The sequence below is a fragment of the Camellia sinensis genome, chromosome 1 (assembly GCF_055761805.1).
Source record: "Camellia sinensis isolate YWXY chromosome 1, ASM5576180v1, whole genome shotgun sequence".
NCBI classification, from domain to species: domain Eukaryota; kingdom Viridiplantae; phylum Streptophyta; class Magnoliopsida; order Ericales; family Theaceae; genus Camellia; species Camellia sinensis.
In genome coordinates, this window is record NC_138961.1 from 5,115,331 (window position 1) to 5,143,137 (window position 27,807).

Consider the following 27,807-nt stretch of genomic DNA (forward strand, 5'->3'; position numbering starts at 1 on the left):
ATTTCCTCCAAAGACGTAGCTTGGGAGGGCCTTGGAGCTGGAGGCTTTATTTTGTGTTTAAATGTTTATTCAAGCCAAGGGCTTTATATATGTACAGAGCTTATGACTCTTTTTTGTTATAACCAAGTAATGTCCTGGAAAGATGTAAGTCCGTAAGACATTTATTTTGTGTTATTAACTAGTGTTACATGCTATAGATTCAGGATGAACATTTATGAATGTATATTGCATGTATCATCTTTTGTAATATGAACTCTGATGAATGAAAGTATACCAATTCTATTATACTCATTTCTCTTATGAGTTGTATTATTTTGGAGGCGTTACAAGTAATTTATGTTTCAATTTTTTTTTCCAATTTTAAAGCATGAAAAGCCAATTTAATTTAATTTAATTTAATTTTTTCACGATAATTCTCAGCAATTAAATAAGTCAATGAAAGTGAAGGCCCACAATGGCCTCATTTGGAAAGTTAGCTATTTTAATTGGCTTTTTAGTTTTTTTTTGCTATTTTAGCCTGGCTAAAAAAGTTGTGTTTGAGAATATAGTTGATTTTTTTTTTTTTTTGATTTGATAGTTGTGAGAGAAAAAATAAATGATTATGTGTTAGATGTAATATTTTGTCTTATTGATTATTTTAGTCCATTTTATCTTTATGGCTATTTTTAGGGGTGTGCGCGGTGTGGTTCGAGCAGTTTGAGAGTAAAATTATAAATCGAATGGCAGATTAGCGGATTGTCGGATCGATAAATTACGATTTGGACGGTTTTAGGTGGATTAATGGATTGAAAAATATTCTAACCAATTATCAAGTATTTGCATAATATATAACACTACTTTATATAATATTTTTTTATATATATAACACAAACAAATTTTACATAATATTTTTCATATATATAACTACTAATTTGTAATAAATTTCACATTTTCAATCTCTCTCACACTCATTTTTATTTTGATATTTCATTACAGGTTAAAAAATATATAAGTATTAACTATAGCAAAGCAGAGCGGTTTTGAAGGTAGATTATAAATTTTAAAATTTAATCTGCAGTTAACAGATAGAGCAGTACGAATTGATGAGGATTAGTACAGTTTTAACGGATTGGCTGATATTTTGTACAGTCCTAAGTATTTTAGCCCAAATAACACTTCCAAACAGGGCCAATGTGGTAGATTTATTCTCAAGAAAACGAAAAATTATTGATTGGTTCAGGGCATCACATGACAATGCCCCTTACCAATCACAATTCACCATGACTCCTTATGTTCTCCAATTGCGTAATATAAATTTTTGAATCCCACCCTTTTTACCAATCACAACACCATTGAGACACCATGTGACGGTGCCTCAGGACCTACCAATAACATCTCTAAGCAACTATATGGAAAGTATTGACAACTTACACATGCTCCTGTATAAGGCTCCTACTCCATAGGTATTCATAATCTTGATTTGTAAAAACTCAGAATTCATCTTTAGAGGTGAACATCAAGATTTAGGGCCAATTTGTGAACATAATAAACAGCCAAAGATCAACTTTTAATCCATTTTAAGTCACATCACCTCTCACATTTTTTACACATTTTTTCAACCAAAAAATAAAAAATAAAAAAAAACAAAAAATCAATTTTTAATCATCTTTCTAAAACACCCCTTATTGACTAAGGATAAACTAGACAAAAAACTAAAATAACGTGAAAAGAAGAATTAGACTTTCAAGATTTAAAAACCTAAGGGCTTTAATTTTAATTATTATGCAAATTTGTAGTGTTTTAAGCCTCTAACAGAAACATGTAGAGAGATTAACAATGTAAAATCAGAATCAATCTTAAATAATAGTAAAAAGAATGTAAACCAGCGTGGCTAGGCCGAACTAGTTCCCAAAAATCTAGGCTTAGGCCCAAGTCCAAGCCTAGGCAACGGGTTTTAGGCTTGGGTCGGGCCTAGATCGGATTTTATTTTCAAAAAAAAAAAAAAATTCACCAAAAATAACTTACAAGTGACGTTGGGTGTCGGTCAGGCTTGGCCTTGAGTCAGGCCTCAGGCCAGGTTCTTTGAACTGTGATTTGGGTCGGACCGAGCCTAAAAATACGTCACTTGAGCAAGCTTTGACTAGGCCTTGAGGCCACAAGCCAATTTAACATAAAGAAGGATGTATTCATAATTTTTCATATATATAAAAATAAAAAAAAAGGCAAAATAAGTATAAATTTGAAGATATTTTTATTAGTTTTATGATAATTTTCACTCTTTTTATTTTTTTTACAATTTTAGTTGTTAAAAAAAAAAATCTCTATATATTTTATAAAGAATTTTAAAATATTAATTTCTAAATGAGAATTGTTTCGTCAATACAACATTAGGTGTAATATGTTGGAGTAGTACTAACTTCTCACTACAAAAATTAGCAAGGCATATAAAAAGCAATCATTTTTGTTTTCGATAGGCGCATATGATACAATATAGGCGGCATTGCAGTAGACGTCATGGGAGACTCAGACTCAAACGTTGTGGGTCCCACTTACTTTTTCCATTCTCAACTTATAAAAGAAAGAAACGAAAACGACAAAAAAGAAAACAAAGTTGTTTTATTTATATATTTATTTTTGATAATTTTAAATTAAAGTAAAATTATAATAAAAAAACAAAAAATAAATATAATGAAATTGTAGTGTGAGTATATAATTATATTTTTTTTTCAGGGGCCAACCCTTCACAAGTTGTAGACTAAAAGGGTAAATGCTTAATATTACCTGAAATTTTGAAATAGTTCGCAGGGGCAGTGGGTGTCCACCATTGCATATACTCTCCTATTAACTTTTTGTGATTTTCTTGTGCTATGACAGCTTTAACTAAAAAATTGTTTACTAAAAAATGTTCACAAGGCATAAGAATTTTTTTTTAAAAAACGAGGGTAGCGTTTGTTAGAGTTTTAGAATTATAATTTGATAATAGAGTTATATTTTGAGTTTGTGAGTTTTGAAATTATGATTTGAAAAAAGAAAATTTGTTTAGTAAAGAGTTTTGAAAAGAGTTTTGAAGGGAGTTTTGAGTTTTTGAAATTTGAAAAGTTATTTGATTAAAAAGCTTACAACTCATAACTAAATACACAATCCAAAATTCTGTTCAAAACTCATAAAAATTTTTAAAAAATTCTGAAAATATTTTTTTATTTAAAATATAAAAAAATAACAGGTGCCAATTGCCACAAAAAAAAAAAAAAAAACACGAACACTGTTCTAGTTAACCGGTCAGACGTCTAGGAGGATAACTGGGTAGACATGTTTTTAAAAGTGGGTGTGAAATCAATTTTTGAAAACTCTAACCAAACGCCACACTCAAACCAAGGAGTGAAATTGAGTTTTGAAAGCTTCACCAAACACAGCCGAGATACTTTTTTAATTTAATATAATTTTTATTAAAATAAATATATTTTTTAATATTTTCACAAAATCAATTTAATTTTAACATTCAATAATACTTCAAGGGCACTCTTTAGTATTTTTTTTTTTCCTATTCTAAATGTCTTGCTAGAGCATCTCTAATGCTTCATCAAATTTGAATAAAAGTTTAATTAAATATGATGCATTCTAATTATTTCGTCAAATCTTACCGTTCGTCTGGCCGGACTAAAGTAAATTTTCATCAAATCTTCATCACTTTGTAAATTGTCTTGTATAATTTCACCATATGGGCGTTTATGTAGTAATCTATAATTAGGCCATGATTTAGAAGAAATAATTTTTTTCAATCTGTTTATGTCTGAAAAGTTGAAACCTCAAAACCTTTTTTCAATCTTTAGTTTCCAAATGTCAATCAAAATGTATCCTCCTCTCCATTTCTCTTTTTGCCGCACTTGACAATAAAAAACAAAAAAACAAAAAAACAAAAAAAAAAAAAATCTAAAAAGTAGGAAAATCCAAACATTAATCGACTGTTTCAGAAATGAAAATCTGCCTTTGCAATGCCGATTTTAAACAATAAAAACTTCAATAGATCAATTCCTAGATTTATTCAATATTGGGTAGTTGAAAATCCAATGAAAGCACTCACTTCAACAACTTTTATAACTCAAACCAAACCCCAGAACTGGCATACCACAACATCCTAGTACCCATTTACGAAAAAAATTGCCACAAAACCCATATAATGGCATAAAACTTTCAATCAAATAATCAGCACTCAAATGGTATAGAATTGTGAAACAAGAAATTAAATAGCTGCATTTTTACATTACAACATCCGTATATGGTAAATCATATGAATAAGTTGAATAATTTATTCTACACATTTAATAATCCAACAATTTGTATAAAATAACAAACAAACGTGAACCCAATTGAGATTGTGGTTCTGCTAATAAGAGAGGCGCTGTGGGGTTGTGTACAGGTTGAGAGTGCATTGAGTGCTAGTTTCCAACCCAAAACCGCAACTTTCAGTTTCAGACGCACAATATAAACCATCTCAGTCAAAGGAGTTGCCAATCACACAGTCGTCTTCTTGTGTTCCGCCCTCTGCATTATTACCGTGCACAATGTCAAAAGACTCATCCCGTTGATTCCGATTAGTATCACTCAGCATGTCATAGTGATCGGCTGCCCTTGCCGGATTGCGGGTATGAGTAACAGTAAATAATGGAGCACCCTTCGATTCATCAGCCAGCTTGGAAGCACGGTTACAAAAATCATCAAAATCATCTGCCAAACCAAAAAAAAAAAAGAAAAAGAAAAAGAATGTCATACCCAAAAAAGCTTCAATCCTCGAGCAATAATAAAATGAATGTATGGAATTTAATCAAGAACAGCCAGCCAGCATCCATACCTTTGTCTCTGCAATAAAACCCAATTGCCAAGGATGAATCAACGGAGTCAAGTGGTACGTGCCGCACAACGCTGGAATCATTATCAAAACAAATAAAGGAAAAACAAAAAGCAACACAAATAAATAGAAGAAGAAAAAAGTAAATGGAGGATGATAATAAAGCAATCACTATGTCTCAAAACTTACTTGCAGTGATAAGATGAAGTATCAGCCTCTAGATTATCCCTCCTGATATCAACTACCTGATTATGCAACCAGCCAAGGAGAAAATGGAGTATGCATTATGAATACTCACACATCATAAAGCAAAAAGGTAACAACATAGTTATGCCATTTTTTTTTATTAGCAACAACATATTTCAGGGGCACAACCTTCCATACAGGGGCATGAACATAGTTTCTAACAGTGGCACTTCAAAGGTTGCCTACCATTTATAGTGAAAAAGGACTTTGTCAAATCAATATTCTTAAAACAACTCATACTGTGAACTTCGATTTAAACTAAGGTTTTGTCTCATTTCACCGATGAAATTATGACCTTTTTTTTATTACAAATAAAGCTTGTAGGATGTTCGCAAAAAAGAAAAAAAAGAAAAGAAAAGGTGAAGCGTGTAGACCATATTCGAGTTGACAACAAGCAGATTGCCAGCCTAGGTATGCACAAATAAGGTTGTTAAAATCGGAACCGTAAGTGGGATCGTTGGGAGAGACTCGTGGATCAGATCGAGAATCGTAAGATTCTATTTTCAACGCAAAATAAAATGAAAAAGTATGGATAATGATAATGTATGTTGCACAATTTTAAAAAGACTAGAGAAAAATGATAAATTTGATATAACGCACATTCTATGTTAATATAAATTGAAAGAGATGATTGAAAAATGAGTTTGTAGTCAAATTTTTTATATAGATATACATATATATAACAAATAAATAATAACAAAAACAATTGGAAGATCATAATCATAATAGAATTGGGATCATATTATGAATAAGATCGTTATCACTTTAAGATCTTACAAAATTTAAGATTTTAATGTGATCCGGATCGGGATTCTGATAACCATTTTATTACTACATATATGAGTCAATGTGGAAAAGCAATATTGCACTGTACCGGCTGAACTTCATGTGGATCAAGGTAGAAAGTGTCTTCATCTTGCATGCCGACAATGTAAGTTGAAGCACCAGCTCTACCACCCAGGATACCAAGGCTCTGAGGAAACGTGAATGTCGCGCTCAATAAAGGAATGTACCTAACAGAATTTTAAAAACAAAATAATTCTGATTAACATACAAGAGAGCATTAAACCAAATAAGGTAAGGAAGGAATAAGACACACAAGGCAGTAACTTTAGCAGTTTTAGTTTTCCAATGATTATATCAGTGCACACAGCCCACATAGAACAATTTGCTCAAAACAAAATTATGACACTGAATCAAATAGATCAACATACCCTGCTAAACATATTAGGGGAGTTTACCAATTCTCAATGCATGGCAAATAAACCCCTAATAGCCATAGAACAAGAAAAAAGTAACCTCATAGAAAATATTAAAGTACATGAATACTTGCTATGATCAAAATTGTTTGAAAAATACATCGTAAAAATTGTGTGAAAAATGATGAGGCCAACAAAACAAATGATGATGAACAGGAAGACAAGCATCAGAAGTAACCAAGTACCTGGGGTTGATTTTGTCAAGACCAAGAACCAAGGGAACCAACAAAAGAATAGGTGTCCAATTAGCCTGGCCTTTTGAAAATTCAAAACAATGTCTAGAAGCATCCTCGATGCAAACAATGGGAGCTCCACCTCTCTCCCCATCTTCATCACCAGAAACAACATAAATAGCCATGGGAAAAGACTGATCTTCAAGTTCACTCTCCTCTCTCTTAAAGCGGACTAGAGATTCCCAAGTGCGACACATGGCATAAGGGCCAACCCATGATCCAGCAGCGAGGTCATAACCATTTCCTGCTTGAAGAAGATTGTGAATAGACAATGTTGATGCCTCAGAATCACCAAAGAGATGTAATATCTCAATGTATTCTTTGTTGAGTGGCTGCATATGGAAAGGCTTACATGAGCATAACCATTTAGCAATTTATCAAAATTCATTACTCCGTTCTCCAGATCCCACAGATTCTGACTTCCAAATTTAAAGATACTTACAATATATGATGGAGAGAAATAAAAAATATAATACTCTGGCTTTATATTACCTTATGAGAAGTTTTTCTCCAGGATCTCCCTAATTGATGAACAATAAATGCCTGTAGATATGAATAGCCATTCATTCATTGACAAATTACAAATAAACCCCCCAATTTTTTTTTTTGATACTCATGGGTAATAGAACAACATGCAACTATTCCTAGTCGAAAAACCAAATATAAGAGCACATATGCTCATCACAAACACATTTTATGGTAATTACTCCCTCCGTCTCAAATTGTTGTCTAGCACGGAAAACAATAACTTAAAAATAATGTATTCTCATACTAAAATATTTTTAAAAGGTCTCTTTAAATATTTTTAATTTGTGAAAAAAAAAAATGAAAAATTTGGCATGTTATTTTTAGGTTCTCGTTTTCCATGCCGGAGAAACAATTTGGGATGGAAATTGTAATATAAAAGATGAGAGAAGACAGTACTATACCTGAGCAACAAGCATCTGGCCAGCTGCTCCGAAGCATGCAACCCCAGTTTACATCACTGGTGTACTTTGAGTCTCCAATAGCAGCAAAGCCTGCGATACAAATGCAAAATCCTTTTATCCACATCATCAGTAAGCATCAGTTTTCTACTCTAACTCAATTCATCCAGAAATGAGGCAACAACCCACAAAACAAACCTTTACGATATGTCAGCAGAATTCTTGATGAGAAATCTTCAACAAATGCTGCTAGTCCATCACTAATAGCTAGATCTCTAGACGAATCTTCCTGAGAAATTTTATACCAGAAACCAAGATGCCATATGTCACTTGTTGAACTAAAAATGCCAGTCTTGTACAGCCCTAGCACACGCTCTTGGATTCTCCTCATTGAGCCACCATTCATAACTCTTTTCACAGCTGCTGTCCACCCATTACTTCTAGTACCGAATCCCTTCTTCCCACAACCTTTGGGCTCACCATGCGTTTCAAAGGTTGAGAAAGCAGATAGAAAAAATCCTGACCATAGATCCTGGCTCAGAACAAACAGACCCAGAAGTTCTATTTGGAGAATCAGAATAAGTTTTACAACAATGCTTTGAATTAAAAGTTCTCTCGTGAAATCCCTTCATTACCTAATCATAAAGCAGCAGACAAGGATACAACTGGCTCATAGGGACAACCAGAACTTGGAATATTCATCAGCAGTCCAAATGTAAAAGACAAAAAGGTCCCAAACAGAAGCCAAGATACCTGGCAGAAAAAAATAAAGCCATCAAGTATTGTCAATGGCTCATCATACAAATACCAAAAGAACAAGTACACTGCATGCAAAAGCTACACAATTCTAAGTATTCTCCAAGACACTTTCAACCAGTTTAAATAAAGGTAAAAATATGCTAAAATAAATTATACATATATTCATGCATATATAATGTGTCTGATCATGTGTAGAATTATATATCAAAAGTCGTATAATCTCTCACATTCAAGCACATACATACATATATCTAAAATGAGATCATTTGGCCATGCACAATGTAAAACAACTAACAACTAGCACACCAGTACGTAGCAATCCTAGCTGACCATGCTAAAAGCACATGAGGAAGGCCAAAGAGGATGCAAGTTGAGGCTGAGAGAGAGCATCATCGTCTTGTACTTAATGTGGCTTTGCATAAAACCAACTCGAGATCTTATATTCCACTCTTTATAATTCTTCTCTGGCTCGTGTGTGAATGAGTTGAGAACGCATTTTCAATGTTTTGGCTTCATTTTCTCCATCTTGATAGTGCTAAATTGATCTTTTATGCATTGTAGATATTGCTTGTCTTTCTTGTTATAGAATTGTGTGTGAATAAGAGTTGCATCATACCCTTCTAACCATGAAACAAAGGCCTAGTTTGGGAAGACTAAATAAGTGCACTTTTTGACTTTTTTTGTATTATGTATAGAAAAAGTAGAGAGGAGATGTTGATTGATGTGACCCAAAAAAGATAAAAAGATGAAATAAGTGCACTTTTTTCTTTGTAGCCAAACTTGGCCAAAATGACCAGATCAAGAGAGTTCCTATAGGTGCACGTCCTACTCTTCTATACCATCCACCAACAAACAACCAAAAAGAAAAAACAGAGGACTTAATCACATACCCTGCCCTAATTGATCAAGGCTGCCCCCAATCACATATTTCTTCCTCTGATGGACTGAACCTTATGCAAGTATATTATTGTATAGGATAACAGTTAAAAGTTTTATTTTTTTCAATTAATTCTGTTGAATAAAAAATTCTAACAATGAGACATTTGTAATTTTATAAATCATAGGAGACAATCTATATTTTAAGCAAATTTTATGGGATATATTTGTTATTTACCCTAAAAATGGTTAAATTACAAATAAACTTCCTGAAATTTACTTAAAATACAAATTGCTCCTTATAATTTTAAAAATTACACCACATCCCTTAAAATTTTTAATTGCATAACAAATTACACATTTTATTAATAAATTATTAAATCAATTAACAATTTGTAATGATATCCATAAATATATGTCAGTTAAAAATTCATGTAATTTTATTCATATTAGTTCATATTTTAATTTTTTTTTGTTCTTAATTAAATTTTTTTACAATGAGGTTTTTTTAACTTTCAAAATTGTAAGAGACAATTCATATTATGCAACAACAATATAAGGGACAATTACCAAAAAAAAAAAAAAATAGAGTTTGATTATTGTATCAAAATAATTTTTTATTTTTTATTTTTGTCAATTTAAATCATAATATTTGATTTTTTTAATCTAAACTATTTGTCTATTTTCATTAACTAAAATCAATGAAAAAAATAGTATTTTAATCATTAAAGTCAATATAAATATATAAAATGTCTAATATATATATTTTTATTATGTTTAATGATAAAAATATGTATTTTATTCTCAATTTTTATTTAAAAAGGATAAATAATTCAAATTTAAAATTTAAGTTGATAAAATCAAAATCTTAAGATTTATTTGTTTAAAATGTTAAATGGTAGTAGAAATTTTTTTAACTTACCCAAAATGTTAAAAAACATCTTCAACCCCCCGGGTACATCTCTCCTTCACATCTCAGTCCGCTCTTCTTCTTAATGATTCTGTTTTTGTTTTTGTTTTTGTTTTTGTTTTAGGAGTGCATATAGAACCTATCACAAAATGCGTAATTTTGCTATAAAATTTCATAAGTAACATTGTCATTAGCATAATAAAATGTTCAAAATTTTGTAATTTGTGTAACAAAAATAAAGGATTTGGTCAAAACCCCCTCATAATAAAACTTTAATGTATTAAGGACAAGCACAAAAAAATTTCCTTAAAAAATTCAACACATATCTCTATTATCAAAATATTAAAATTTAAAATAATATAACTTTTGATATAAATGTTGGTTTTTAATAAAATTAATATTTTTAGAATTTTCTTATCAAGATTTATCAAATAAAATTCATGTTGACTATGAAATTCTTAAAAAAAAAAAAAAAAAAAATTATTACCGTTGAATTGATATAAATAGTAACAGTAACATGTTACTTTAATATATTACTCTGTCTCACAATAACATGTTATTCTGTTTGACAATTAACAGTAACATGTTACTTTGGTTCATAGTGACATATTACTTTGACAATATTGTTCAAGAAAATATATATATATATATATATATATTACTTTGTCCTTACTCAATTATGTGTTTTCTCTTTAGGAGATTTATGAAACAAAATAAATTGGGTTATCCTTTTCACCAAACAAGGATCTAATGTAGAGGTTTTGGCTAAATTTTCCAACAAAAATTTGAAAATTTCTAACATAATAAATAAATAAATAAATAAAATGCATAACATTGCCACTAGCATAATAAAATATTCAAAATTGTAGTTTATCTAACAAAAGTTTGTGGTTTAGTTACTGTGCATTTGGTAGAGTTTTTTTTTTTTTCATCGTCTTCTTATTATTTCCCCCCTACGGAACCACCATGAATTGTTTTGTTTTTTCCTCTACCCTGGTGAGATATATGCAATGTTTATGGTTGTGAATCACATTGCTTATGAATTTCTCTGCTTGTGAATTTGGTTGCCTATTTATCTGAGATTGTGATGGAATTAGCATTTAATTGAATGTACGTTGCTTGTGAATTTGCTTATGCAATGTTTTGGTTGCCTATTTTTATAGATTGTTCAATATTTTTATACAAAATTTACTAATAAATTGAAACCATGACTTGTAAATTCAATTTACCGGATAATAAAATTCTTGCACTAACCTGTTAAAGGAGACAACATTCAAACCCCGAACCCAACATGACAACAACACAAGTTGTCATGTGTCATATAGATATTAATGTATCAACTGCTCAACAAAAACCACATTCAAACCATAAGCTTCAAATTGAATTTTATATTGTCTAACAAAGTGATTTTGTATTATTGTGTATAAAATAATCTAGAGAGAATAATTTAATACATCACGACTCGTGCATCGCGCTGGCCCATCAAAGCTCTTCAATCCCTTGCATCCAACTGTAAGTAGACTTGTTAACTTCCCTTTGATGTATCCTTTTGCTTCTTTGATTTGTTAAATTTGTCAACACTGCCAATGTTAACCTAGAAAGCACGATCCCTCTAAAACGTGTCGTGTTAAATTTTTTATTTTTTATATATTATTATTTTGTGGACACATTGGGACAGTTGACAGACACACATGTCCTGTGTTTGGATTCCCTTTAAGATATTTTTTTCGGTATTTTTTTATTATATAATAATTTTAGAAAGCTAATTTTTGGTCAAACTAAAATATTTGGAAACAAAGAGTGGGAAAAGTGGAAGAAAATTAAAAATACACCCACATATACAATGATGCCTCTTATTATATGTCTTTGCCTTAATTCATATCCGTATACATAATATATATAAACTACATATTTTTTCATAACCTCGCAGTGTTCATTTCCTACTTATTTCAGAATTGTTGTATCCTGTCTGTGCTTCTTTGGTGATAACCAATGTCACGCCAAAGATAGATTCTATGCCTCAAATTGTCGAATCCGGATCCTCAGTCGCCCTTGCCTACTGCTGTTCCCTGTAGCGCTCCAAAACGACGTCGTTTTGGGGCAACTTTTCATGAAAAAAAAAAAAAAAAACAACAGAGCAGAACTCAGAAAGGGAAGGGAGAAGAAGAAAGATGCAGCGGTTGCGGTGTCTTGCTGATGAATCACAGGCCTTGGAACCCAATTGGGATTGCTTGAAATGAGCTTGTAAAAATCAAAACTACCAGTCTGGGTGGAATTAGAACACCTTGTGAAATACCCATTTGGTGGAGGCTAGAGGCCATTGATTTGACAAGTGGGTAGAGCTCAGAGTAAGAGATTGTGAACCCAGATGTCGAATCGATGAGAGCTGTGACACCATTGTGGGTTTTTGAGAAGATGAAGGAAACAACATCAAGAAATGGGTTTGTTGGGAGGTGAATAGGAGGGTGTTTGCTATGGTAAATTCCTGTTTGTGGTGAGTACCAGTGAGGTTGACCTTGTGGGTGTTTGACATCTGTGGTGTTCTCAATCTGGGTGGTGGTGGATTGGCCTTCCAGAGAGTTGTTATTAAAGAATGACATTGAAATTTTTGAGAGAGAGAGAGAGGGGGCAAACCAGGAAGAAGAAGAAGAATAAGAAAGAAGAAGAGGAAAAAGAAAAGAAAGACTTACCGGCCTTATGTCCTTCTTCATCCGCAACCGCTGCATCTTTGTCTTCCCCCTTCCCTTTTTGAGTTCTGCTGTGTCTTTTTTTTTTTTTTTTGAAAAGTTGCCCCAAAACGACGTCGTTTTGGGGCGCTACAGGGAACAGCCGCAGGCAAGGGCGACCGAGGATCCGGATTCCAAATTGTCGAGTCCATGTAAAATAGCTTCACGCCTAAGCCTAGGAGACCTTTGCACCTCAATGCTCCTCTTACCTTTAACAACGTTGGACCTATGGCCCATGTTTTAGAACCAAAAGCAGACGTGACCCTATCAGTAGTCAATACTTGAATTGGATACAACATAAAATAACATAGGGATAAATCCAATACATTATCATCCCCCAAAGGACTTTGAATGTATTGGATTTATCCTTATTCCAATTTGAGTATTGATTATTGATTAGTGGGGCGTGTTTTGAAAAGGAAAGAGGAAAAATGTCTCAGGTCAAAAGTTGAATCCGAGTTGGGAATATGGGATTGACATGGATTCTACTTTGAAAAAGGTGAAGTGCAAGTGTTGTGGTGTTATTCGTGCATGGGACATACATAAGTTGAAATGTCACTTTGTTTTTTCATTTTTTTTTTTGGGTAAGTGGGAACTGTGTCCTAGGCAAAGTCCTTTAGACCCACCCCATGAGCGTAAACCCGATGACCAAGTGACACCTACGAATCGCATGATTTGAACAAACATTGCTTGGCTTTCACTAATCAAATGTTGAATCATGTCCACAAGTTTTGGAAGACTTAGAGAAAAATTCTCAAACAATTTTAAAATAAGTGATAAAGAGGTTGATAAAATTCATAAAGTGGTGATACAGATGAGAATCTGGCTCCAAGGGATTTTGGTGACTTTGATGATGTTATTATCAGTGAGGATTTAGATGAGACCATGTGTGATGGTGATATTGATAAGTAACGTCATGGTGGCAAAATCACCAGCAGTGTTGATTGTGGCAATAACGATGATTTTGGCAACAGTGTTGATTGTCTTTTATTTGTTGTTTTCTTTTCTTTTGATTTATTTGTTAAGAAAGCATGTGAATGTTAATTTGAACTGTTCTCTTCCATTATTTTGTCGTCTTTCTTAAGAGAGATGCGAATGTCAATGTGAATTTCACTCTTCCTCTAATTTGTTTTCTTTGTTAAGAAAGGATTTGAATGTTAAGTTGAATTGCTTGATGATAGCATTAGTGAGCATGGATAACAAATTAGACTGCGAGGATCGAACCTTGATCTTGTCATACCAACATTTATAATTCACAAATTGCAAATTTTGTATAAGAGCTCTACCACTTGAGCTACATTCTCAAGTTTGTTTAGGCGAATTTGTGAATGTTAATCTAATTATTGTTTTTTTCAAAATAGTTTTAGTTAATTTTTTTTTTAATTATTGAAGTGCATTCTCTCTAAATTTTGATATTATTCATTAATTACATAAAAATTGCTATATATATTTTATTTCTTATAGGATCTTATGATTCTTGATTTGATCCTATCTAGGCTGGTAGAATTCCAAAACAACCAAGTGTAACCCCCAAGTTTTTACAACCTTGCTTTCTGTTGATAAGGAGTCATGCCTCGTTCTTTTAGTGGTGGAGGTCAGTATTTTTTTCCCCTTTTGCCATCTCTCTCTTTCTTTCTGTCTCGCTTTGAACATAATTTAATTATGTGTTTTTTGTCTTTTGTCTATTTGTTTGTGGTTTTTGTTAGCTGAAACCATTTGCTCAAAATGACAAAGGTTTTTTTTTTTAATTTAAATTTTGATGTCTTTGATCTACTTGCAAAAGGCACGTGGCATCTGTGTATAACTTGCAGCATATCGAAAACCAAAATTTAAAAACAAAAATTGTTAGTTACTTTTTCATGCTTGATTTATCACTAGTTTTACTTTTATCATTGACATTTCTCTCTGTCTGTATGTGTGGATATATTCTAATAATGGTAATTTGTTGAACTTATAAGTTTTTTACAACCTCAACCTATGTTGCAAATTGGTGTTTTTATGCTTTAGTTTAACTAATACATGTTATAGGCTAATTGTTTCTGCTCAAATTTGTTGCTCTTGTCTTTTGTAGGAAAATCTTCTTCAGCCTCTTCTGGTTCAAACAGTTAGGTGTGAAGCATTATTCTCTTAATAAACGAAGTTGCTCAATCGCTCCTAGTGACTTCCCCACTTTTCATTTCTAAGGGAAGTAGTGATCAGTTGTCAGCAACTTCTCTAGTTTTCTTCCTTTTTATTTTATGTTTAGGATATCTTGTTTATGTGTTTACCTTTACCCTTGTGTTCTCTATCTTTGTAGTTGTAAAACTTGCTGCAGCTATTTTGGGTTTATCTTCTCTAAGCAAGAACTTGGCAAATTTTCATGTAAATGAGCCACGTTCATGTGAGATTTTAGAAAAAGAATATGAAGAGGTACAATTTTTCAGAGTTCAGAGTCATTGGGAATGGTTATTGGTGATATATTAGTTGTTGCATCTTTTCTTAGTTAAGGATGTGATGGCGCAACCCTTGATTGGTTAGATGCCAATCATCGGATTTGGAAGCCAATGTTGAAGTCCACGGGTCCAAAGTCTTTTTGGTCCCATAATTGTAATTGGTAGTTTATTATTATTTTTTAGTTAGATTTAACTGAATAAAGTTATCCAGGAATATTAGTTGGTTAGGTTTTCAAACTAGAATATAGGACTTCGTTTATATACATATTAGGGTTTTGACATTGTAATATCTAGTTTTGAGAATAATATTTGAGAGTAAAAGGTTGTGACCAACTTTGAGTTCTTCTCCCTTTGTCTATCTCTTCCTGCACTAGGATGAGTCATAGGTTTATGGCTTAAATCTAGAGATTTAATTTTCCTAATGCAAAGATTTTTAGTTTAATCTCAATTAATGTTTGGAGAGCTTTTATGTTTTCGTCTTCAATTTTCTTTTAAAGTACAGTGTTTGTACTAATCTTTTGTCCTTTCTTTATTATGCAGTGCATGAGCAGAACTCCAACCAGTTACGATGCCCAACACTGTGAAAAAATTCGCAAAAGGATGGCATCTTGTCTTGAAAGTAAGTGGGGTTTGAATGCATATCTAGAAACTTCCTTTTTTCTCTGAGGTGCCACTTTTGCCATTAAATTTAAATATAAAAGAATAAGATGGTTCTGCATTTTAATTATGCAAGAAACTCTATACTGTATCTGATACAAACCAAGACTTCCATACCAATTCCAAAAGAAAAACTAGGAAGGTTCAATCATTGTATAGGATTGTATTTTAAGGTGTCTTTATCTATTCTAATATGACTTTTGATCCATCAAAATGCAAAATCTCATGTTCTAAGGTTTTGTTTTTTTTGTTTTTTTGTTGGGGGGTGGGGGGTGGGGGTTTGTTGTTCGTGGGAGTAACACGTGTTGACAGAATCAAGTCCGTATTCGCTTGATCACAATTTTTTGGGATGTCATTAGATGGTTGTAGGCCTTCCAATTTACTGTATTTATTGTCTTTTTTTAAATTTTTTTTTTGGGAGGCAATGTAGTTGGTAAACTTGTTTGCTTTGAGTTATTGTAGAAGGTATACTGCTTTTGCTTTGTAATTATAGTTATTGTTAGTTATCAAAAAAGCGGCTTGCATTAGGATTAGGATTAGGATTGATGAAAGTTGGATCTTAAGTTCTAGAAAACATGTAATTCAAGCTATTTGGGTGTGATTAAATAAGGTTACTCTCATAAGAAAGATAAAGAAACAAAGAGAAGACAACAGGGTGTAAATTTGATGAATGGAGACAGAAGTGTGTACTATTTAGAAGGGAGAAAGTAAAAACAAGAAACCTATGGTGGGCTGAAATGATTAGGTTTGGAAACTAGATCCCAATTTATAAAGATGTGGTTAGTGCTAACTTGTTAGGTGGTATTCTGCTAATCCAATAGAGAATGCATGCTGAAAAATGTAGGCCAATTATTATTGATTCGTAGTCTTTGGGAATTTTGTATCCAAACTTAGGGTGTAACTTATTTGGTACTTAACCAAACCAAACCTTGTGTCCCAATCAATTGGGGTAGGCTACATGAATCATTTTTCTCTGTTATGTTTTGCAGGGCCATATGCTTAAGTAAATTCATATCCTTCTTCACCATGTCAATCTAGGTCTTACCCCCCCTAGCATTTCCATTAGCAATAATCTTATTGCACTTCTGCACTTCCTTACTATTGTCTATACCAATCTTCGTTTTACATGTCCAACCTATCTTAGTCTATTCATTTCTAACATTATCAGCTCCAATTGCAGAGGTTTTGTTTATAATAAAATTACAAATTACTAACATTAATAGCTCCAATCACACAACAAAATTGGAGCTCATAAGGTTATTGATTTGTAATTTGTTTTAAACAAAAAATCTTGAATGGAAAGAAAACTAATGGCTTGGGGGTGGGGGGGAGAGGAATGCTACATTAATTAAATAGAAATAAATACATTTGTGGAGACATCATGCAAGCTTTGACCTTTTAAACTATTGAGAAGGTGGGGTAATGCTTCCTATGAGTTATAAAGGTTATTGATGGTCTTTTTTTATTTGAACAATATGGGGTGATCAGTTGGAAGTGAGACTTTTGATGGTGTTTCTCCAATAGGAAATGTTCAATTGCTTCAAGTACAGGAAAGATGGCTCAAGCTTGGTGATTTGGTTAGTGAAAAGTTGCAAAGAGATGGTGACGGCTATGCATGAAGGATTTTTGAAGGATGATCTTGATCCAAAGCATTTTTGTGATGATGGCGGGGGTATTTAGTCAATTCATAGGGAATACATTGATGAAGGATATTTTGGTGGTTGTCAAGCATTGGCAAAATTCGGGGATTATGAATCTGATGACTTCTTAGATGAGTCTTTGGATGGCGATGATCACAACAAAGACTCAATCTCAGTGTTGCGAGAGTCCAACTTGATACGGTGATTTTATTCAACAATGCTTCTAACAAAAAACAAGGGGAAAATTATTCAGTATTGATACACAGAAAATGAGGGAGCAAATGGTAATGGGGTAATGGTGTTTTCATTGTTAAAATGGATCCTAATGTATGCGAGTCAAATGGGTATTCTTTTTCCTAGTAAGGATCTTATACTAGTTGGTGGCTGTGATTCTAATGTTGCCGTTAATTACTTTGGACTTATTATGGAAGGGGAATCTGGTAACGTTGAAGAGAAAGGGGAAATGATTTAGGAGAGAGTGGGATTTACGGGTGTTTACAGTCGAACAATCCTAGGTTAATGGCTTTCTTCGAGGAGGAGTTAGTTGTGTCGGTGGTGACTTTAATGTCATTACGGTAGTTTCAAAGAAGATTAATGGGGATAAGGTTACTGTCACGACCCAAACCCCGCCCCTATGGGTTTAGCACCGTAACCGGCCAGTAATCTGAGATTACTGAAGGTCTGCTTAACAGTAAAACAGTAACACAGAGTACAGAGGCATGGAGAAAGCCAAAACAGTAAATAAACAATGTCCAATGAGCTGTGACAGTCTGTATGCAAAAAGACTTTTCATACATATATACAATCAGTGCAAAACAGTATGTACAACATTTACAATCGTTCAGGACAGGGACTTAATCCCTATTAAAACAGTACAGTAACAGTGTATACCGTCTATACAAAAATAGAACAGAAAAGGGGAAACTAAAACACCCCGTAGCCTTAGCTTGAACGGACTCGGAACCTCGCAGTGAGGCACATAGGTTGGCTTGACAAAACTAGAGTTTACCCTGACGCTTCTAGCAATGGTCCGGTGCCTATACACCTACATATATATATATGAGCAATGAGCTAAAGCCCAGTGAATAACATAATGCGTAAAGAGGTTAAGAATGAATGTCCTTACAGCATTGAAAACAATCATTTCAATCAGTATATCAGTTATTCAGTCATTACAGTCATATGTGGTACATCTAGTAGTAAAACAGTACAGTAGGTCTTATCAGACCAAATAGTCAGTTGATGGCCATCATATCAATAAACAGTAGTGGTTCCAACATGGGAACTGACAGAGATCTCTGTAACAGTAGCAGTATAACACAGTAATAGTAGGTTGTTAAGGATGCCACAATACAGTTCACAATTAGGACATCATTCATTCAGTAACAGTATCATTTCAGAAAACAGTATAATTCAATTGTTTAGAAGATAATCATATTTGAATATATCTTTACACAGTTGTTACTCACAGAGTTCTGGGCTACAGTTAAGCTAGAGCGCGTCCTTAGATGCCAACCCTACACAGTTACAGAGTGAACACACACTAAGCTATACAGTTGGGAAAAATAGTAACATAATCCCTAATTTGCCTCAGTGTGGTTCTACATCTATATCCTCATTAAGATACCTTAAACTAGGCCTAGGAATGCCTAGGATGAAATGAGAATGCAAAGATACACTTGAAAAGCATTTTCAGAATTTTCAGAAAATAGGGTTCACGCTCGAGCGTAGGTTACTCCGCTCGAGCGGACATGCAGACAAAGGTTTCCACTCGAGCGTAGACTTACCCGCTCGAGCGTACTGCAAAACAGTCAAAAGTACTGGATGTGTGAAAATCACGCTCGATGGAGCGCTCGACACCCGCTCGAGCAGACTTCAAAACAGTGTAAAGTGCTGGGAGCACGAATTTCACGCTCGAGCGCCAGTCACCCCGCTTGAGCGTGAGTTCAAAATTTGGAATTCTCAGATTTGAACCTCAAGCTCAAAATCAACTTCAAATGAACCAAATTCCATTCTTTTGGGCCCATTTCCTAGAAAACACTTCAAAACCCATAATACAACATGTTTCAAAGCTCAATTTGTAAAATCAAAGCCCAAAGGTAGTTCAAATAAATCCAATTCAAACCAATTTTCATGAACATGACTTAAATTGAACATGCAAGACTTTAACTAGCTTCCAAGCTTCAAGACATGCTCTAATGAGCCAAATCTTCCAAAGACATGATAAATTCATAGTCTCTACTCAAGATATGAACATGCATGTGGAAAATTTATGAAGAACAACTTCAAGATGCAAGAGTATGCCATGCATGCAAAGGTTAAGCTTCAATTCAACATTATAAGGCTCAATCTAGGCTCAGATCACTAAGGACACAAGAACCATGCATGAATCAATTCAAAAACAAGTTCAAGAAGGTGGATGTTCTACCTTAAGTCTTGTATTCAAGGTCTAGGAGCTCAATTTGCAATCTATACTTCAATTCTTCAAGTTCTTCAAGCCAATTCACAAAATCAAGTTGAAATCACTCCTATTCTCTCACTCTCTCACTCTAGCCGGTTGTGGCCTCTAAAATGGCTGAGGAAGAAATGTTATGTGATCAAGTGCAAGGCTCAAATGTGTTAGGTAGTGGGCCACTAGGATGACAATATGGTTGTAGACACCCCATTTTTGACCGTCCTCAAGACTTGGACGTCACCGTTTGAACACTCGGTGATTATCCATGTTTGTGTTCGTTTGGAGTTCCCGGAGGTCTCGGCTCGCGCGCCTTGCCTCATGATCTCCGAACTCGACTGTTTAGTGTCTGGTTTTGCACCAAACACTTGCATTTTGCCTTGGAAGGGCAGGGAATGCCTTGTCAGGCATCCCCACACATCACCGGCAGTGGCTAGAGGCCACTGGCTGGTTTTTGCTGCCACCGGCAATGTATATTGCCGGCCGGCACTATTTGTTTTCGGTCAGCACTATTTAGTGCCGGTCGGCACTCTTTTTTGCCAAAATGGCATTTTTGGCCGGCCGACTACTGTGCATCTGCTTTTGCAGATATTTTAAGACAGCTGTCTTGCTTTTGGCTCCCCTCCATACACGTGTATGGAGGGATCTCCCTCTTATGAAGCTTGTCTTGTAAGCTTTACAAGACAATAAGCTCTATAAGAGAGGGCTTGGTCTCTTGGCTTTAGGGTTAGAGACTTTAGAAATTTTAGAGACAAAAAACACAGAGAGAAGCTCTGGTTTTTAGGGTTAGGATCCATACATATCCTATCTCTCTTTTTCTCTCTTTGTGTTCTAGGTGTTTTGTGCCTTACTATTGCACACAAACACCTAGTGTTTCACCTTTCTTTGGCTCCTGAGGTTCTAAGGGGCTGATTTTGGTGTTGGATTCAAGCCAAGGAGGGCCATTGGAGCATCATTGTTGAAGAGGTCTTCAAGGGTGAGAATCTAGTCCCATTATTCCCCATTTTTGCATCTTGTTTTTGCCTATCTTAAAATCGTTTTTGAGCTTAGTGTATAATACAAAAAAGTTCTGTTTTTAGACCCTCTTGATTGTTTATTAAGGGTGTTTTGTGGTTTGGAGGTGTTTGACCCCTCCTAGGCCTTGAAAGGCCCCATTTTGTGCTATTTTGAGTGAGCTTCGAGACTTTGGTGTTTGGGCCTCTTCACCATTGAAATCTTGAGGGATTTCAGTGGTGAAGATGGTGCCTTGAAGTCTCCAAAAGGGGAGGGCCACCCCCTCCCCTTGTTGTCCTTGAAATGGACCATTTTCGGCCTCTTGAGGGAGCACCATGCTAGAGTGTGTATTGATCTTACCTTGGCTTTTTTTTGTGCCTATTATATCATGATATGCCTCTGTTTATTGTTGGTTTTGGTACACCATGCATGCTTAGCATACCTACCATGTAATGCCATGATATTGCCTTAATATGCCTTAGGTTGTTAGCCTTAGTCCTAGCATGTTTTAGGCTTAGTTTTGTGAAGCTTGTGTGCATATTTTGCCATGTTCTAGGTCTGTCCATGGTTGTTTGGGTCGGATTTGGCATGCATCATATAGCCCCTTTGCATTTTGGCTTGTTGGCCTTAAGCATGTGAATGTATAGCATGACATTTTTGTATTGATTTGGTGATTTGGAACCATCTACCATGTCATTTCAGTCCCATTTGCATGCCTATATGTTTACCTTGGACGCATCTTTAATGCTTTGAAAGCTTGTGTAGTATGCTCCATGTTTTGGCACTTGTGCATCCCTTTGAATTTGAGCCACTTAGATGCCATCTAAGAGTCCATTTTTGCATGGTCTAGGTCTGTCTTGAACCTATCTTAAGCCCTCTTAGCCTTGTGAGGCTTGGTTGGCTTGGCCATGGTTCAAGTCCCTTTGACTTGCTTCAAGTACTTAGGCCATTTGTTGCATGTTTGGCTTGATTTGTTGCTTGATTTGGCTCCATGTTTTAACATGATTTTCAATGCTTATGTTGCATGCTACATGTCCATGATTACCTTCTTTCAAATGTGTTTGAGAGTTGTCCAATTTGTGCCTAAGTGTTGGCCTTTCAACATGTGTATGTGTGCATGTGTATTTGGTCCCTCATTATAGCACTTTGGCCCTTGTTTTAGGCCTAACTAGAGCTGCCCAAATCATGTTTTAGACCACCTTTTCATTGGTTGGTATTGCCTCATGTTTGCTTGTATGCTTGCATAAGTGCCTTGCCATGCCATGTTGCATCCTTAGCTCGCATGCTTAGGTTACCTTGCATCTTGCATGCATGCCTTGTTCCTTGACTTGGTGATAGGAATTGGGCCTTGATTTTGTGTGTTTGGTTTGCATTTCATTTGACATGAAAGTTGCATACTTGATTCTTTGGGCCATCATGCATGGAAATGCGTGATTGGTGATCCGAGAATCGAGACACATGCCCCTTTGAGTCACAAACATGATAAGGGACATGAATGGTGCATATATGCTTTGAATTGTGCTGCCATGCTTTGCCTTGCCCTCTGTTGCTGTCAATTGCAGATTCTGCAGGAACACTTTGCCGACCGGCAGCGTCAAGTGCCGACCGGCAATCCCTTCTCTGCCGACAACTTCATTTTGTGCCGATGGCCATAACACACTGCCGGTGACAGTTCCATTCAGCCGGTGGCACTCCTCAGTGTCCAAGGAACCAGTTTTGAGATTTTGGCAGCCTCTAGAGGAGTAAAGGAAGGAAAACAGAGGCAGCCTATGCATGGCGGTGCATTTCCGAGCAAGACCGAGCGTGCATTGCATCGAGCTCTCCTCCCGAGGCGGTTTACTGCTTTTCCTAGATTAATCAATTTTCTTAGTTGATTAGGCAATTTGTAATATTTAATTAGCTTGCGTAGTTAATTAATTTGTAATATTTATTCGGTCCCTCCGAGTGAGGGCAAATTTGTAATAAGTGTGGGTGCGTGTGTGAATGTCTTCCAACCCCCACTTCTTTCTTCCCTTTTATTTACCTGCTTATGATGGTAGATTAGGGCATGTTTAAATTAGCATACCTTATGCTATGCATGCGTGCATCCATATATTTGTCTCGCATGCACCGGGCTCGGTACATCACGCTAACTGCATCTGTATTTCAAATTCCAAACTGAATACATGTTAGTTGTGCATTTTCATATGTCATTCATAGACTAGCCGAGCCTACTCTAGCAACATTTTGTATGCGATGCATTAGGCACTTAACATGAACTTGGATCATGCATGTTTGCTAACAAGTTCTTTGTTTTGGCATGGAGTACTATGTAAGTATTTTAATGCTTTAGCATATCGCATGCGTGTGAATGCTACCATGACAGTATGTTTACCATGTGGCTAGATGCTTACGTGATATTACTGTTTGAATGCCTGTGGGTGAAGGTTAGATTGCCTGAGTTGGAAAAACTCATTAAAATCCGTGTTTTAGCCTACTCGCGAGTAGCAAATTCCAAAACGTTTTTCAAGAAACAAACGAATATGCAATGCTTGTTTCCAAATTAGGCAATCTAGTCTCTACTTGTTTGCTGCGCGCATAACATAGTAATTCTAGGCTAATAAATGGAATAAGAACACATAATGTTTTCAAAATCGGATATCATGGTTAGTAGAGGCCGGTCTTCAGACCGGGCGAAAGGGGGTGCTCATAGCTGACCTTCCCCGATCGTACCCAAGCTCCCGAGCCGAGACAACTCCGGTGATGACGGACATGTGGCCTTCAGCACCGAGTCAGGGTTTCCTAAATTTCCCCATTTTAAAAATATTTAGGTGGCGACTCTGTATCTGGCAAAGCAGTCCATATTTGGCACTTCTTTTCAAAAAATCTGTTTCTCAAAACGATTTGCTGGATTTGGACTCTTTGGTTCAAGATTAAGAACCGTGACAACAAAATCGAGTCCGAGTTGTAGCGAAGGGCCCCACGCGGGCGCGTCTACAGTTTCTGGCGACTCTGCTGGGGATTTTAGAGAGCTTGACTCGAACTCGTGATATCCTGTTTTGATTTCATTTATGTGTCTCTTTGCATTGCATGTGCATTGGTGCGCCTAAGAACATAGTGTTTGCCATCTGCCATTCCTGAACGGTTTGCCGGAGGCTTGTCTTGTCAAGGCATGATCATAAGGCTGACCGGTTATGGGCTCTGACAGCATGGGAACACAAACCCCGATTTTTACCGGGGCACCCTTTTCGACCATTCGACCTAGTACATATTCGGATCCATAGTGACCATTCCAAGTTAGGACAGGCTGCTTACCCGATGTTAGGTTGTTTGAGAACTGCTGCGTGCATAGTGGAACCCTAGTTCCTGACAAAATAGGACAGGGAAACCCTACCCCAACATAGGGGTGTTTTGGCTCTCTTTACTTGCTATGTGCTTTTAGAATGTATTTCTACAGGGAAAGTATATATCAGTTTGCAAGTTTGAGTATCAGATCTGAGGACACCAGTATCAGTACTATTGAGAACCAGTTATTTGTGGGTATCAGTTCAGTTTTGGGGACAGTGGTTTCTGGGGAACAGTGATCAGTAGTGGAATACAGTTGTTCCGCTACACTTGTGTTTGATCCGTTTGGGGCTGAAATGCTGTATGTTTTTCCTTTCAGTTCAGAAGGTCAGAGAGTTGATACAGAATAGCCAGTGTTCTCCTTTGCCGAGGCAGGGCTTATGATGACGCAGAATTCAGAAGAGATCGTAGTTATGACGGCTGCATTGGAGCAGGGGATCACTCTGCAAAGTGAGGCCAGCATTGATGTGTCACATCCACCCAGGTCGCCTGTTGTGCACCCGGTCTAGGCACCCCAGTTATATCAGGCTCGCGAGCCTACTACATTCGAACTGATGGGGATGATAGGTGATCTCCAGAGGTCTGTGGCGGATCTCGCCTACGGAATGTCAGCTTCACCCCCAGCGGCACCGTATGCCGGGAATTTCATACCACAGGAGCCCTCGCTGCTGGGGCGAATTGTGATAGAGCTCAGCCAGCCAGAGGTGGCTTCCAGCTACAGCCACGACATGTCAGCAACAACCGGGCTTCGCTCTGAAGTAGCAACCCAAACCCTTGACCAAGCTGAGGCCGGAGGAAAAGGCAAAATGAAGGCAGATGCCGATCCTATTAAACAACTGCTGTGGGCAGTCGAGGCTTTGAAAGCCGGGGGGATGAACAAGCAACAGATATCCGCAGTTGTGGCAAAGACTGTGGAGGATGCTTTCCCCACTCCACCTGAGGGTAGTTCAAGCCAATCATAAAATCGGGATAGGCCCCGTCATGCCAAGGCAGTTCCTCCTATTCCCACCCCTGCACCTGGGAAAGATCCGAAAGCTAAAGTGGCGCCTGCCGACCCTTTCGCTTGTGCGGCTAGTAAGAGCGCTCAGACTCCAAAGTACCTGCCCCGGGGGCGCAGGACCTTTCATGCTCTCTACATGCCTCTGTCCAAGGCGCTTCAGATCCTTGCCGAGAGGGGACACCTTAAACCCTTGGAGCCTCGGCCTCTCCCGAAGAATCTCCCTGCAACGCATGATGCTGCTCAGTACTGCGCGTACCACCAGCAGATAGGCCATGCTACCGACAATTGCTTCCGCCTCCGTCATGAGATGCAAGATTTGATTGACAATGAGGTAATCCTCCCACCCACCTCAGCGAAGTCTGTTACCACCGAGCTGTTGGACTTTGAGGATACTGCAAGTATGTAATCAGAAGGTGAACCACCTGCGGGCGGCGTCCGGTGTATTTCGAATGTGGCGTCTGGCACGCATTTTTGAGTGGCTGTGAACGCTAACTTTGTAAATCCTGGCTTGGGTATCGAGTCAGTCTTTTGTTTTGAGTCTGTCTCTTTGTCTCGAGTCAGTCTTTTTGCTTAAGGGTCTGTCTTGTTGTATTGAGTCAGTCCCCTTTGTATAGAATACCAGGTGATTCTGGGGTTGTTGTCCCGAACACCGTTTTGTCTTGTAATTACCTGTTTTGTTTTTGAGTCTGTTTCTGCCAAGGGGCCAGTTACACCAACAAATCTGAATGAAATAGCTGTTGCTATCTCACTTTCGTGCTTGCTTTCAGTATAAGTGCCAGAGAATTTGATTGGGCTGACAGTACATCTCCCCTGCTCTCCTGTGCGCCAAACTCATTGCATTAACCTAAGTTTTTCAAAAAAAAAAAAAAACCTTTTGAACACTGCGGTGATGAAAACGAAGAGGAAGGAATTCCTCGGGTTTTGTAAAATTTTGATCATTTTGAGAGAAAGAGAGGCGTGCTAAGCCTTTTAATGAATGAAATCATGCTTGTCGGCGTGAGCACTGAGAAGGATCTTGGCTTGATCCAAATTGGTTCCACACTACCTTTGGCACGAGCGATTTGTCGCTTTCTTAAAAACTTTCAAAAACAAATGCTTTATGCGGCCCTGTGAAGACTTGTGTGGAATCGCTCTTGAGATTGTGCAGCCTAGGATCACTCTCAGTCTCAGGATTCAACCCATCCGTTTCGAACCTTGAACCCGTTCAGAAACTTCAAGCGGTCAAACGTCATGCAAGGTCTGTGTGGCCGGATCAGAAGCAGCCCTCGAGCAGGAGGCATCAAAGCCGAATCAAAACGAGTAGATCTCACCAGAAGAAGCTCGTGGAGCAACCATGAAGGATTCTTTTGCAAATTAGTGCAACAGCCGTTCTCCTAGACACAGAGAGGCTTCAACTACAAAAAAACCATTTGGCATGGACTTGTTACACTTTTACCCTTTGAGAGGCTCGCTGGGCCGAAAACCCGAAAGGGCGACCCAGGCAAAAGTTAGAGCAAGAGAAAAATACAAAAAGAAAGCAAAAAAAAAAAATGCAAAAAAAAAACACAAAAAAAAGAAAAGAAAAGAAAAGAAAATGCGGAAAAGAAAAGAAAAAGAAAAGAACAAAAGAAAATGAATAAAAAGAAGCTCGCAAGGTCGAAAACCCGCATCGGGCGCCTTGGCAAAAGTTAGAGCCTGAAAAGCGAAGGTTAAAATACCCGAGTGTACCTTAACCGGAACTACGTGAGGCTTGATTCCCATGTTTGGGATACGTAGGCAACTTCATCATGAAGTCCAGCCCCCAACGCTTTCATAGCGTCTCAGTCCATGCAATGGTTTCAATTTCATCCCAAAGTCCAGTCGCCAACGCTTCCAAGGCAACTGTGTCCATATATTTGTTGTGACCGTCTTCGTCATCTCTGTGTCCGAGAGTTTGACCACCACCAATGAAGACTGTTTGCGGACTGCTGCGGCATCATCCAAACAAGGGGCAACTTTCCGTTGCCACGAGACGCCGTTCAAACCAGGGGCAACTTTCCGTTGCCTCCCACCCCCCTTCAAACTAGGGGCAATTTTCCATTACCTCCGATCCGAGGTTGCGCATCTCAAAGAGTAAGTTCCATGCTCGTTGAGCATCAGCCGTTTGCAAAAATAGTTTTTGAAAATTTTTACTGAGGTTGACTATTTTCTCGAAAACTATTTCATTTTCCAAAACTGGACCATTGTCTTGGACCCAAAAAGGAAAATTTTCAGTGCTTGCAGCCTGACTTGCATGCTTTTCAAATCAAAAATCGAACAAGTACGTTAATCCGACTCTCATTTTGATCAAACTTGTTTTAGTAGAAAACCAAAACAAAGAATGGTTAAAATGATGAACTAGGGGCACAGTTGAGTCAGGCGTTCTGTCTTTCCCCCGTCATCAACATACTTGCCAGGAGAGCACTCTGTCCGCCAGAAGAAATAGCCGTGAGCTAACGGCATCAGGCATGAACCCGCAACTCCCTATTCATTCATTAATCACCCCGGGGAGGGACGAAAAATGAGAGAATGAAGAATAGAGAGGTGTAAGT

The 27,807-nt window shown here is 36.6% G+C and overlaps 1 long non-coding RNA gene and 1 pseudogene across 2 annotated transcripts in view; one reads left to right on the plus strand and one right to left on the minus strand.

The window, feature by feature from the left end:
* Positions 1-4,199: 4,199 nt before the first annotated feature.
* Positions 4,200-12,634, minus strand: LOC114264589 (cysteine protease ATG4-like; annotated as a pseudogene). The gene is made up of 9 exons (XR_014365224.1): positions 12,296-12,634; positions 7,688-8,021; positions 7,493-7,582; positions 7,056-7,106; positions 6,516-6,895; positions 5,946-6,084; positions 5,015-5,070; positions 4,829-4,899; positions 4,200-4,704 (listed from the first exon to the last, which is right to left on the minus strand). The product of XR_014365224.1 is annotated as a cysteine protease ATG4-like (transcript).
* Positions 12,635-15,020: 2,386 nt separating this feature from the next.
* The window catches only part of LOC145791173 (uncharacterized), a 37,129-nt gene continuing 24,342 nt past the window's right edge, over positions 15,021-27,807 (plus strand). The window contains exons 1-2 of the long non-coding RNA XR_014331008.1: positions 15,021-15,169; positions 15,733-15,811. This is a non-coding gene — a long non-coding RNA (uncharacterized LOC145791173). The remainder of the gene's footprint in view (positions 15,170-15,732; positions 15,812-27,807) is intronic.